General features: G+C 43.7%; 1 long non-coding RNA gene across 4 annotated transcripts in view; it reads right to left on the bottom strand.

Moving 5' to 3' along the window:
- Positions 1-14220, bottom strand: part of LOC307181296 — a 1479290-nt gene that overhangs the window by 438290 nt on the left and 1026780 nt on the right. The window contains exon 5 of one of the 4 annotated variants that reach the window (XR_013826373.1): positions 9023-9179. The exons of the other annotated variants lie outside the window; for them this stretch is intronic. This is a non-coding gene — a long non-coding RNA (uncharacterized lncRNA). Of the gene's footprint in view, positions 1-9022; positions 9180-14220 lie in introns of those variants that run through there. 4 annotated transcript variants of the gene reach the window in all.

The following is a 14220-nucleotide window of genomic DNA, read 5'->3' as shown; positions in this document are numbered from 1 at the left end:
AGTATCTTAAAACCTATGGATTGCTATGTCTCCGAAAGAGAATCAAGCATGTGTACAGGGGCATAAACGCAGCAGTGATAGGATTGGAGAGGTTCGGTGAGCAAATGAAGACCCTTTGAAGTCATATTGCATGGTACCCATTCCACGGGTCTTAACTCTCCAGGTTTAAGGTATTCTTCCTTCAGCTAAAACATGCATGTGGAACCCAAGTATGATGAACCATGTGAACGGGAGACGTGTTCAAATATGTCTCAGTTTTCCTCCCCTGGTACTCGGGTGCAACATTCCAGACGCTTTACTAACACTCTCCCCACTTGGAGAGTCAGCGCCTTTAACCTCCTGTTTGGCCCAGTTTGCAATTTCTGCGGAAGATGAACAGGAATAGCGAGAACCAATGAGAGACTAGCTGGAGGTGTCTGGACGGGCAAATTTAACTCTCATTTCCCACCAGGAAGAGGAAATAACCAAAGGCTCAGCGTGCCGTGCCGGAACCAGATTAGGGCCTGAAGCCATCCTGCGGTGTTGTGGCCAGTTCACAAGAAAGCAAGTTGAAGAAAGGAGCTCAGGGGCACTGTAATTCACAAACCTGCAGAGTTATAAATGACAGCTACCGTCCAAAAATAGACTGAAGTAAGGCTGCCAAGAGGACTTGAAAGCGGGGCAGAATTGCAGGAAACCGATTTCAGGAGGTAGACTGGAATTGCATTGAAAGCATAGGAAAAGAGGCAGAACGTCCACAATGATGCACTTGGCCAAAAAGGGCGTATGCGTTTTTTCCTGAATATATTCAGGAAAAAACGCATACGCCCTTTTTGGCCAACCAAGCAAGCTTGCAAAGGAAATCTGCACTACAATGAAGTCTCACTTCCTCCCGGTCAAAAGGGCCATCTGAAAAAAGTGTAAAATCCAGAAAGGCAGGACAGGCCATGGAGAACTGGGAGCCTTGTTATGCTGATGGGCGGGATGTAAATTGCCAACAACCACTGGGGAGAAGTGTATGGTGTTTCCTGAAACATCTAAAAAACAAAGCAACAGAATCTAGGGCACTTCCACTTATGGTCCTATAGCTTAGGGAAATTAAAATCAAAAAGACACAGCCACCCCAAAGTTTGGAACCGCTCTCTTTACAACAACCTCGTTTACAGTACAAGTTCAACATCGCAGAAAGTGAAAAATGGATAAAGAAGTTGTGGTATTTACTTACAAAGCAATATCACTCAGCAATGAAATCTGTGTCATCAGGCCCATAGCAGCACAATGAGTGGATTCAGGTATGATGATTCAACTGAAATAAGTCACACAGAAAAAGAAACATCATTAGATATCTGTAATACACGGAATGTAAACTTGGCTACACAGGAACTGAATTACAGAACAGAACAGGGTCTCAAATTTAGAAAACCAACTTATGCTTGCTTAAGGGTAAAGGTGAGTTGGGGTGCTGCATAAAACCAGAGATTGAAATGAGCACAGATAAAGTTCCTTAAGTCAAATATGGAATAGACAAGAGCTACTCCTTGCTCAACGAAATGGACTCAACACCGCATATTAAACGCCTAAGAATGTACCTGACTAGTAAGTATCTTAAAACCTATGGATTGCTATGTCTCCGAAAGAGAATCAAGCATGTGTACAGGGGCATAAACGCAGCAGTGATAGGATTGGAGAGGTTCGGTGAGCAAATGAAGACCCTTTGAAGTCATATTGCATGGTACCCATTCCACGGGTCTTAACTCTCCAGGTTTAAGGTATTCTTCCTTCAGCTAAAACATGCATGTGGAACCCAAGTATGATGAACCATGTGAACGGGAGACGTGTTCAAATATGTCTCAGTTTTCCTCCCCTGGTACTCGGGTGCAACATTCCAGACGCTTTACTAACACTCTCCCCACTTGGAGAGTCAGCGCCTTTAACCTCCTGTTTGGCCCAGTTTGCAATTTCTGCGGAAGATGAACAGGAATAGCGAGAACCAATGAGAGACTAGCTGGAGGTGTCTGGACGGGCAAATTTAACTCTCATTTCCCACCAGGAAGAGGAAATAACCAAAGGCTCAGCGTGCCGTGCCGGAACCAGATTAGGGCCTGAAGCCATCCTGCGGTGTTGTGGCCAGTTCACAAGAAAGCAAGTTGAAGAAAGGAGCTCAGGGGCACTGTAATTCACAAACCTGCAGAGTTATAAATGACAGCTACCGTCCAAAAATAGACTGAAGTAAGGCTGCCAAGAGGACTTGAAAGCGGGGCAGAATTGCAGGAAACCGATTTCAGGAGGTAGACTGGAATTGCATTGAAAGCATAGGAAAAGAGGCAGAACGTCCACAATGATGCACTTGGCCAAAAAGGGCGTATGCGTTTTTTCCTGAATATATTCAGGAAAAAACGCATACGCCCTTTTTGGCCAACCAAGCAAGCTTGCAAAGGAAATCTGCACTACAATGAAGTCTCACTTCCTCCCGGTCAAAAGGGCCATCTGAAAAAAGTGTAAAATCCAGAAAGGCAGGACAGGCCATGGAGAACTGGGAGCCTTGTTATGCTGATGGGCGGGATGTAAATTGCCAACAACCACTGGGGAGAAGTGTATGGTGTTTCCTGAAACATCTAAAAAACAAAGCAACAGAATCTAGGGCACTTCCACTTATGGTCCTATAGCTTAGGGAAATTAAAATCAAAAAGACACAGCCACCCCAAAGTTTGGAACCGCTCTCTTTACAACAACCTCGTTTACAGTACAAGTTCAACATCGCAGAAAGTGAAAAATGGATAAAGAAATTGTGGTATTTACTTACAAAGCAATATCACTCAGCAATGAAATCTGTGTCATCAGGCCCTTAGCAGCACAATGAGTGGATTCAGGTATGATGATTCTAACTGAAATAAGTCACACAGAAAAAGAAACATCATAAGATATCAGTAATACACGGAATGTAAACTTGGCTACACAGGAACTGAATTACAGAACAGAACAGGGTCTCAAATTTAGAAAACCAACTTATGCTTGCTTAAGGGGAAAGGTGAGTTGGGGTGCTGCATAAAACCAGAGATTGAAATGAGCACAGATAAAGTTCCTTAAGTCAAATATGGAATAGACAAGAGCTACTCCTTGCTCAACGAAATGGACTCAACACCGCATATTAAACGCCTAAGAATGTACCTGACTAGTAAGTATCTTAAAACCTATGGATTGCTATGTCTCCGAAAGAGAATCAAGCATGTGTACAGGGGCATAAACGCAGCAGTGATACGATTGGAGAGGCTCGGTGAGCAAATGAAGACCCTTTGAAGTCATATTGCATGGTACCCATTCCACGGGTCTTAACTCTCCAGGTTTAAAGTATTCTTCCTTCAGCTAAAACATGCATGTGGAACCCAAGTATGATGAACCATGTGAACGGGAGACGTGTTAAAATATGTCTCAGTTTTCCTCCCCTGGTACTCGGGTGCAACATTCCAGACGCTTTACTAACACTCTCCCCACTTGGAGAGTCAGCGCCTTTAACCTCCTGTTTGGCCCAGTTTGCAATTTCTGCGGAAGATGAACAGGAATAGCGAGAACCAATGAGAGACTAGCTGGAGGTGTCTGGACGGGAAAATTTAACTCTCATTTCCCACCAGGAAGAGGAAATAACCAAAGGCTCAGCGTGCCGTGCCGGAACCAGATTAGGGCCTGAAGCCATCCTGCGGTGTTGCGGCCAGGTCACAAGAAAGCGAGTTGAAGAAAGGAGCTCAGGGGCACTGTAATTCACAAACCTGCAGAGTTATAAATGACAGCTATCGTCCAAAAATAGACTGAAGTAAGGCTGCCAAGAGGACTTGAAAGCGGGGCAGAATTGCAGGAAACCGATTTCAGGAGGTAGACTGGAATTGCATTGAAAGCATAGGAAAAGAGGCAGAACGTCCACAATGATGCACTTGGCCAAAAAGGGCGTATGCGTTTTTTCCTGAATATATTCAGGAAAAAACGCATACGCCCTTTTTGGCCAACCAAGCAAGCTTGCAAAGGAAATCTGCACTACAATGAAGTCTCACTTCCCCCCGGTCAAAAGGGCCATCTGAAAAAAGTGTAAAATCCAGAAAGGCAGGACAGGCCATGGAGAACTGGGAGCCTTGTTATGCTGATGGGTGGGATGTAAATTGCCAACAACCACTGGGGAGAAGTGTATGGTGTTTCCTGAAACATCTAAAAAACAAAGCAACAGAACCTAGGGCACTTCCACTTATGGTCCTATAGCTTAGGGAAATTAAAATCAAAAAGACACAGCCACCCCAAAGTTTGGAACCGCTCTCTTTACAACAACCTCGTTTACAGTACAAGTTCAACATCGCAGAAAGTGAAAAATGGATAAAGAAGTTGTGGTATTTACTTACAAAGTAATATCACTCAGCAATGAAATCTGTGTCATCAGGCCCTTAGCAGCACAATGAGTGGATTCAGGTATGATGATTCTAACTGAAATAAGTCACACAGAAAAAGAAACATCATAAGATATCAGTAATACACGGAATGTAAACTTGGCTACACAGGAACTGAATTACAGAACAGAACAGGGTCTCAAATTTAGAAAACCAACTTATGCTTGCTTAAGGGTAAAGGTGAGTTGGGGTGCTGCATAAAACCAGAGATTGAAATGAGCACAGATAAAGTTCCTTAAGTCAAATATGGAATAGACAAGAGCTACTCCTTGCTCAACGAAATGGACTCAACACCGCATATTAAACGCCTAAGAATGTACCTGACTAGTAAGTATCTTAAAACCTATGGATTGCTATGTCTCCGAAAGAGAATCAAGCATGTGTACAGGGGCATAAACGCAGCAGTGATACGATTGGAGAGGCTCGGTGAGCAAATGAAGACCCTTTGAAGTCATATTGCATGGTACCCATTCCACGGGTCTTAACTCTCCAGGTTTAAGGTATTCTTCCTTCAGCTAAAACATGCATGTGGAACCCAAGTATGATCAACCATGTGAACGGGAGACGTGTTCAAATATGTCTCAGTTTTCCTCCCCTGGTACTCGGGTGCAACATTCCAGACACTTTACTAACACTCTCCCCACTTGGAGAGTCAGCGCCTTTAACCTCCTGTTTGGCCCAGTTTGCAATTTCTGCGGAAGATGAACAGGAATAGCGAGAACCAATGAGAGACTAGCTGGAGGTGTCTGGACGGGCAAATTTAACTCTCATTTCCCACCAGGAAGACGAAATAACCAAAGGCTCAGCGTGCCGTGCCGGAACCAGATTAGGGCCTGAAGCCATCCTGCGGTGTTGCGGCCAGGTCACAAGAAAGCGAGTTGAAGAAAGGAGCTCAGGGGCACTGTAATTCACAAACCTGCAGAGTTATAAATGACAGCTATCGTCCAAAAATAGACTGAAGTAAGGCTGCCAAGAGGACTTGAAAGCGGGGCAGAATTGCAGGAAACTGATTTCAGGAGGTAGACTGGAATTGCATTGAAAGCATAGGAAAAGAGGCAGAACGTCCACAATGATGCACTTGGCCAAAAAGGGCGTATGCGTTTTTTCCTGAATATATTCAGGAAAAAACGCATACGCCCTTTTTGGCCAACCAAGCAAGCTTGCAAAGGAAATCTGCACTACAATGAAGTCTCACTTCCCCCCGGTCAAAAGGGCCATCTGAAAAAAGTGTAAAATCCAGAAAGGCAGGACAGGCCATGGAGAACTGGGAGCCTTGTTATGCTGATGGGCGGGATGTAAATTGCCAACAACCACTCGGGAGAAGTGTATGGTGTTTCCTGAAACATCTAAAAAACAAAGCAACAGAACCTAGGGCACTTCCACTTATGGTCCTATAGCTTAGGGAAATTAAAATCAAAAAGACGCAGCCACCCCAAAGTTTGGAACGGATCTGTTTACAAGAACCTCGTTTACAGTACAAGTTCAACATCGCAGAAAGTGAAAAATGGATAAAGAAGTTGTGGTATTTACTTACAAAGCAATATCACTCAGCAATGAAATCTGTGTCATCAGGCCCATAGCAGCACAATGAGTGGATTCAGGTATGATGATTCAACTGAAATAAGTCACACAGAAAAAGAAACATCATTAGATATCTGTAATACACGGAATGTAAACTTGGCTACACAGGAACTGAATTACAGAACAGAACAGGGTCTCAAATTTAGAAAACCAACTTATGCTTGCTTAAGGGTAAAGGTGAGTTGGGGTGCTGCATAAAACCAGAGATTGAAATGAGCACAGATAAAGTTCCTTAAGTCAAATATGGAATAGACAAGAGCTACTCCTTGCTCAACGAAATGGACTCAACACCGCATATTAAACGCCTAAGAATGTACCTGACTAGTAAGTATCTTAAAACCTATGGATTGCTATGTCTCCGAAAGAGAATCAAGCATGTGTACAGGGGCATAAACGCAGCAGTGATAGGATTGGAGAGGTTCGGTGAGCAAATGAAGACCCTTTGAAGTCATATTGCATGGTACCCATTCCACGGGTCTTAACTCTCCAGGTTTAAGGTATTCTTCCTTCAGCTAAAACATGCATGTGGAACCCAAGTATGATGAACCATGTGAACGGGAGACGTGTTCAAATATGTCTCAGTTTTCCTCCCCTGGTACTCGGGTGCAACATTCCAGACGCTTTACTAACACTCTCCCGACTTGGAGAGTCAGCGCCTTTAACCTCCTGTTTGGCCCAGTTTGCAATTTCTGCGGAAGATGAACAGGAATAGCGAGAACCAATGAGAGACTAGCTGGAGGTGTCTGGACGGGCAAATTTAACTCTCATTTCCCACCAGGAAGAGGAAATAACCAAAGGCTCAGCGTGCCGTGCCGGAACCAGATTAGGGCCTGAAGCCATCCTGCGGTGTTGTGGCCAGTTCACAAGAAAGCAAGTTGAAGAAAGGAGCTCAGGGGCACTGTAATTCACAAACCTGCAGAGTTATAAATGACAGCTACCGTCCAAAAATAGACTGAAGTAAGGCTGCCAAGAGGACTTGAAAGCGGGGCAGAATTGCAGGAAACCGATTTCAGGAGGTAGACTGGAATTGCATTGAAAGCATAGGAAAAGAGGCAGAACGTCCACAATGATGCACTTGGCCAAAAAGGGCGTATGCGTTTTTTCCTGAATATATTCAGGAAAAAACGCATACGCCCTTTTTGGCCAACCAAGCAAGCTTGCAAAGGAAATCTGCACTACAATGAAGTCTCACTTCCTCCCGGTCAAAAGGGCCATCTGAAAAAAGTGTAAAATCCAGAAAGGCAGGACAGGCCATGGAGAACTGGGAGCCTTGTTATGCTGATGGGCGGGATGTAAATTGCCAACAACCACTGGGGAGAAGTGTATGGTGTTTCCTGAAACATCTAAAAAACAAAGCAACAGAATCTAGGGCACTTCCACTTATGGTCCTATAGCTTAGGGAAATTAAAATCAAAAAGACACAGCCACCCCAAAGTTTGGAACCGCTCTCTTTACAACAACCTCGTTTACAGTACAAGTTCAACATCGCAGAAAGTGAAAAATGGATAAAGAAGTTGTGGTATTTACTTACAAAGCAATATCACTCAGCAATGAAATCTGTGTCATCAGGCCCTTAGCAGCACAATGAGTGGATTCAGGTATGATGATTCTAACTGAAATAAGTCACACAGAAAAAGAAACATCATAAGATATCAGTAATACACGGAATGTAAACTTGGCTACACAGGAACTGAATTACAGAACAGAACAGGGTCTCAAATTTAGAAAACCAACTTATGCTTGCTTAAGGGGAAAGGTGAGTTGGGGTGCTGCATAAAACCAGAGATTGAAATGAGCACAGATAAAGTTCCTTAAGTCAAATATGGAATAGACAAGAGCTACTCCTTGCTCAACGAAATGGACTCAACACCGCATATTAAACGCCTAAGAATGTACCTGACTAGTAAGTATCTTAAAACCTATGGATTGCTATGTCTCCGAAAGAGAATCAAGCATGTGTACAGGGGCATAAACGCAGCAGTGATACGATTGGAGAGGCTCGGTGAGCAAATGAAGACCCTTTGAAGTCATATTGCATGGTACCCATTCCACGGGTCTTAACTCTCCAGGTTTAAGGTATTCTTCCTTCAGCTAAAACATGCATGTGGAACCCAAGTATGATGAACCATGTGAACGGGAGACGTGTTAAAATATGTCTCAGTTTTCCTCCCCTGGTACTCGGGTGCAACATTCCAGACGCTTTACTAACACTCTCCCCACTTGGAGAGTCAGCGCCTTTAACCTCCTGTTTGGCCCAGTTTGCAATTTCTGCGGAAGATGAACAGGAATAGCGAGAACCAATGAGAGACTAGCTGGAGGTGTCTGGACGGGAAAATTTAACTCTCATTTCCCACCAGGAAGAGGAAATAACCAAAGGCTCAGCGTGCCGTGCCGGAACCAGATTAGGGCCTGAAGCCATCCTGCGGTGTTGCGGCCAGGTCACAAGAAAGCGAGTTGAAGAAAGGAGCTCAGGGGCACTGTAATTCACAAACCTGCAGAGTTATAAATGACAGCTATCGTCCAAAAATAGACTGAAGTAAGGCTGCCAAGAGGACTTGAAAGCGGGGCAGAATTGCAGGAAACTGATTTCAGGAGGTAGACTGGAATTGCATTGAAAGCATAGGAAAAGAGGCAGAACGTCCACAATGATGCACTTGGCCAAAAAGGGCGTATGCGTTTTTTCCTGAATATATTCAGGAAAAAACACATACGCCCTTTTTGGCCAACCAAGCAAGCTTGCAAAGGAAATCTGCACTACAATGAAGTCTCACTTCCCCCCGGTCAAAAGGGCCATCTGAAAAAAGTGTAAAATCCAGAAAGGCAGGACAGGCCATGGAGAACTGGGAGCCTTGTTATGCTGATGGGCGGGATGTAAATTGCCAACAACCACTGGGGAGAAGTGTATGGTGTTTCCTGAAACATCTAAAAAACAAAGCAACAGAACCTAGGGCACTTCCACTTATGGTCCTATAGCTTAGGGAAATTAAAATCAAAAAGACACAGCCACCCCAAAATTTGGGACGCCTCAGTTTACAAGAACCTCGTTTACAGTACAAGTTCAACATCGCAGAAAGTGAAAAATGGATAAAGAAGTTGTGGTATTTACTTACAAAGCAATATCACTCAGCAATGAAATCTATGTCATCAGGCCCGTAGCAGCACAATGTGTGGATTCAGGTATGATGATTCTAACTGAAATAAGTCACACAGAAAAAGAAACATCATAAGATATCAGTAATACACGGAATGTAAACTTGGCTACACAGGAACTAAATTACAGAACAGAACAGGGTCTCAAATTTAGAAAACCAACTTATGCTTGCTTAAGGGTAAAGGTGAGTTGGGGTGCTGCATAAAACCAGAGATTGAAATGAGCACAGATAAAGTTCCTTAAGCCAATTATGGAATAGACAAGAGCTACTCCTTGCTCAACGAAATGGACTCAACACCGCATATTAAACGCCTAAGAATGTACCTGACTAGTAAGTATCTTAAAACCTATGGATTGCTATGTCTCCGAAAGAGAATCAAGCATGTGTACAGGGGCATAAACGCAGCAGTGATAGGATTGGAGAGGTTCGTGAGCAAATGAAGACCCTTTGAAGTCATATTGCATGGTACCCATTCCATGGGTTTCAACTACCCAGGTTTAAGGTATTCTTCTTTCAGCTAAAACATGCATGTAGAACCTAGAGTATGATCAACCATGTGATCGGGAGACGTGTTCAAATATGTCTCAGTTTTCCTCCCCTGGTACTCGGGTGCAACATTCCAGACGCTTTACTAACACTCTCCCCACTTGGAGAGTCAGTCCCTTTAACCTCCTGTTTGGCCCAGTTTGCAATTTCTGTGGAAGATGATCAGGAATAGCGAGAACCAATGAGAGACTAGCTGGAGGTGCCTGGATGGGCAAATTTAACTCTCATTTCCCACCAGGAAGAGGAATTAACCAAAGGCTCAGCGTGCCATGCCAGAACCAGATTAGGGCCTGAAGACATCCTGCGGTTTGCGGCCAGGTCACAAGAAAGCGAGTTGAAGAAAGGAGCTCAGGGGCACTGTAATTCACAAACCTGCAGAGTTATAAATGACAGCTATCGTCCAAAAATATAATGAAGTAAGGCTGCCAAGAGGACTTGAAAGCGGGGCAGAATTGCAGGAAACCGATTTCAGGAGGTAGACTGGAATTGCATTGAAAGCATAGGAAAAGAGGCAGAACGTCCACAATGATGCACTTGGCCAAAAAGGGCGTATGCGTTTTTTCCTGAATATATTCAGGAAAAAACGCATACGCCCTTTTTGGCCAACCAAGCAAGCTTGCAAAGGAAATCTGCACTACAATGAAGTCTCACTTCCCCCCAGTCAAAAGGGCCATCTGAAAAAAATGTAAAATCCAGAAAGGCAGGACAGGCCATGGAGAACTGGGAGCCTTGTTATGCTGATGGGTGGGATGTAAATTGCCAACAAGCACTCGGGAGAAGTGTATGGTGTTTCCTGAAACATCTAAAAAACAAAGCAACAGAACCTAGGGCACTTCCACTTATGGTCCTATAGCTTAGGGAAATTAAAATCAAAAAGACACAGCCACCCCAAAGTTTGGAACGGCTCTGTTTACAAGAAGCTCGTTTACAGTACAAGTTCAACATTGCAGAAAGTGAAAAATGGATAAAGAAGTTGTGGTATTTACTTACAAAGCAATATCACTCAGCAATGAAATCTGTGTCATCAGGCCCTTAGCAGCACAATGAGTGGATTCAGGTATGATGATTCTAACTGAAATAAGTCACACAGAAAAAGAAACATCATAAGATATCAGTAATACACGGAATGTAAACTTGGTTACACAGGAACTGAATTACAGAACAGAACAGGGTCTCAAATTTAGAAAACCAACTTATGCTTGCTTAAGGGGAAAGGTGAGTTGGGGTGCTGCATAAAACCAGAGATTGAAATGAGCACAGATAAAGTTCCTTAAGTCAAATATGGAATAGACAAGAGCTACTCCTTGCTCAACGAAATGGACTCAACACCGCATATTAAACGCCTAAGAATGTACCTGACTAGTAAGTATCTTAAAACCTATGGATTGCTATGTCTCCGAAAGAGAATCAAGCATGTGTACAGGGGCATAAACGCAGCAGTGATAGGATTGGAGAGGTTCGGTGAGCAAATGAAGACCCTTTGAAGTCATATTGCATGGTACCCATTCCACGGGTCTTAACTCTCCAGGTTTAAGGTATTCTTCCTTCAGCTAAAACATGCATGTGGAACCCAAGTATGATGAACCATGTGAACGGGAGACGTGTTCAAATATGTCTCAGTTTTTCTCCCCTGGTACTCGGGTGCAACAATCCAGATGCTTTACTAACACTCTCCCCACTTGGAGAGTCAGCGCCTTTAACCTCCTGTTTGGCCCAGTTTGCAATTTCTGCGGAAGATGAACAGGAATAGCGAGAACCAATGAGAGACTAGCTGGAGGTGTCTGGACGGGCAAATTTAACTCTCATTTCCCACCAGGAAGAGGAAATAACCAAAGGCTCAGCGTGCCGTGCCGGAACCAGATTAGGGCCTGAAGCCATCCTGCGGTGTTGCGGCCAGGTCACAAGAAAGCAAGTTGAAGAAAGGAGCTCAGGGGCACTGTAATTCACAAACCTGCAGAGTTATAAATGACAGCTATCGTCCAAAAATAGACTGAAGTAAGGCTGTCAAGAGGACTTGAAAGCGGGGCAGAATTGCAGGAAACCGATTTCAGGAGGTAGACTGGAATTGCATTGAAAGCATAGGAAAAGAGGCAGAACGTCCAAAATGATGCACTTGGCCAAAAAGGGCGTATGCGTTTTTTCCTGAATATATTCAGGAAAAAACGCATACGCCCTTTTTGGCCAACCAAGCAAGCTTGCAAAGGAAATCTGCACTACAATGAAGTCTCACTTCCCCCCGGTCAAAAGGGCCATCTGAAAAAAGTGTAAAATCCAGAAAGGCAGGACAGGCCATGGAGAACTGGGAGCCTTGTTATGCTGATGGGCGGGATGTAAATTGCCAACAACCACTGGGGAGAAGTGTATGGTGTTTCCTGAAACATCTAAAAAACAAAGCAACAGAACCTAGGGCACTTCCACTTATGGTCCTATAGCTTAGGGAAATTAAAATCAAAAAGACACAGCCACCCCAAAGTTTGGAACCGCTCTCTTTACAACAACCTCGTTTACAGTACAAGTTCAACATCACAGAAAGTGAAAAATGGATAAAGAAGTTGTGGTATTTACTTACAAAGCAATATCACTCAGCAATGAAATCTGTGTCATCAGGCCCTTAGCAGCACAATGAGTGGATTCAGGTATGATGATTCTAACTGAAATAAGTCACACAGAAAAAGAAACATCATAAGATATCAGTAATACACGGAATGTAAACTTGGCTACACAGGAACTGAATTACAGAAAAGAACAGGGTCTCAAATTTAGAAAACCAACTTATGCTTGCTTAAGGGTAAAGGTGAGTTGGGGTGCTGCATAAAACCAGAGATTGAAATGAGCACAGATAAAGTTCCTTAAGTCAAATATGGAATAGACAAGAGCTACTCCTTGCTCAACGAAATGGACTCAACACCGCATATTAAACGCCTAAGAATGTACCTGACTAGTAAGTATCTTAAAACCTATGGATTGCTATGTCTCCGAAAGAGAATCAAGCATGTGTACAGGGGCATAAACGCAGCAGTGATACGATTGGAGAGGCTCGGTGAGCAAATGAAGACCCTTTGAAGTCATATTGCATGGTACCCATTCCACGGGTCTTAACTCTCCAGGTTTAAGGTATTCTTCCTTCAGCTAAAACATGCATGTGGAACCCAAGTATGATCAACCATGTGAACGGGAGACGTGTTCAAATATGTCTCAGTTTTCCTCCCCTGGTACTCGGGTGCAACATTCCAGACGCTTTACTAACACTCTCCCCACTTGGAGAGTCAGCGCCTTTAACCTCCTGTTTGGCCCAGTTTGCAATTTCTGCGGAAGATGAACAGGAATAGCGAGAACCAATGAGAGACTAGCTGGAGGTGTCTGGACGGGCAAATTTAACTCTCATTTCCCACCAGGAAGACGAAATAACCAAAGGCTCAGCGTGCCGTGCCGGAACCAGATTAGGGCCTGAAGCCATCCTGCGGTGTTGCGGCCAGGTCACAAGAAAGCGAGTTGAAGAAAGGAGCTCAGGGGCACTGTAATTCACAAACCTGCAGAGTTATAAATGACAGCTATCGTCCAAAAATAGACTGAAGTAAGGCTGCCAAGAGGACTTGAAAGCGGGGCAGAATTGCAGGAAACTGATTTCAGGAGGTAGACTGGAATTGCATTGAAAGCATAGGAAAAGAGGCAGAACGTCCACAATGATGCACTTGGCCAAAAAGGGCGTATGCGTTTTTTCCTGAATATATTCAGGAAAAAACGCATACGCCCTTTTTGGCCAACCAAGCAAGCTTGCAAAGGAAATCTGCACTACAATGAAGTCTCACTTCCCCCCGGTCAAAAGGGCCATCTGAAAAAAGTGTAAAATCCAGAAAGGCAGGACAGGCCATGGAGAACTGGGAGCCTTGTTATGCTGATGGGCGGGATGTAAATTGCCAACAACCACTCGGGAGAAGTGTATGGTGTTTCCTGAAACATCTAAAAAACAAAGCAACAGAACCTAGGGCACTTCCACTTATGGTCCTATAGCTTAGGGAAATTAAAATCAAAAAGACGCAGCCACCCCAAAGTTTGGAACGGATCTGTTTACAAGAACCTCGTTTACAGTACAAGTTCAACATCGCAGAAAGTGAAAAATGGATAAAGAAGTTGTGGTATTTACTTACAAAGCAATATCACTCAGCAATGAAATCTGTGTCATCAGGCCCATAGCAGCACAATGAGTGGATTCAGGTATGATGATTCAACTGAAATAAGTCACACAGAAAAAGAAACATCATTAGATATCTGTAATACACGGAATGTAAACTTGGCTACACAGGAACTGAATTACAGAACAGAACAGGGTCTCAAATTTAGAAAACCAACTTATGCTTGCTTAAGGGGAAAGGTGAGTTGGGGTGCTGCATAAAACCAGAGATTGAAATGAGCACAGATAAAGTTCCTTAAGTCAAATATGGAATAGACAAGAGCTACTCCTTGCTCAACGAAATGGACTCAACACCGCATATTAAACGCCTAAGAATGTACCTGACTAGTAAGTATCTTAAAAC

Source organism: Stenella coeruleoalba (assembly GCF_951394435.1).
Source record: "Stenella coeruleoalba genome assembly, contig: scaffold_34, whole genome shotgun sequence".
Taxonomy (NCBI): domain Eukaryota; kingdom Metazoa; phylum Chordata; class Mammalia; order Artiodactyla; family Delphinidae; genus Stenella; species Stenella coeruleoalba.
Note: the sequence above shows the minus strand (reverse complement) of the source record. Positions and strands in the feature narration are given on the sequence as shown.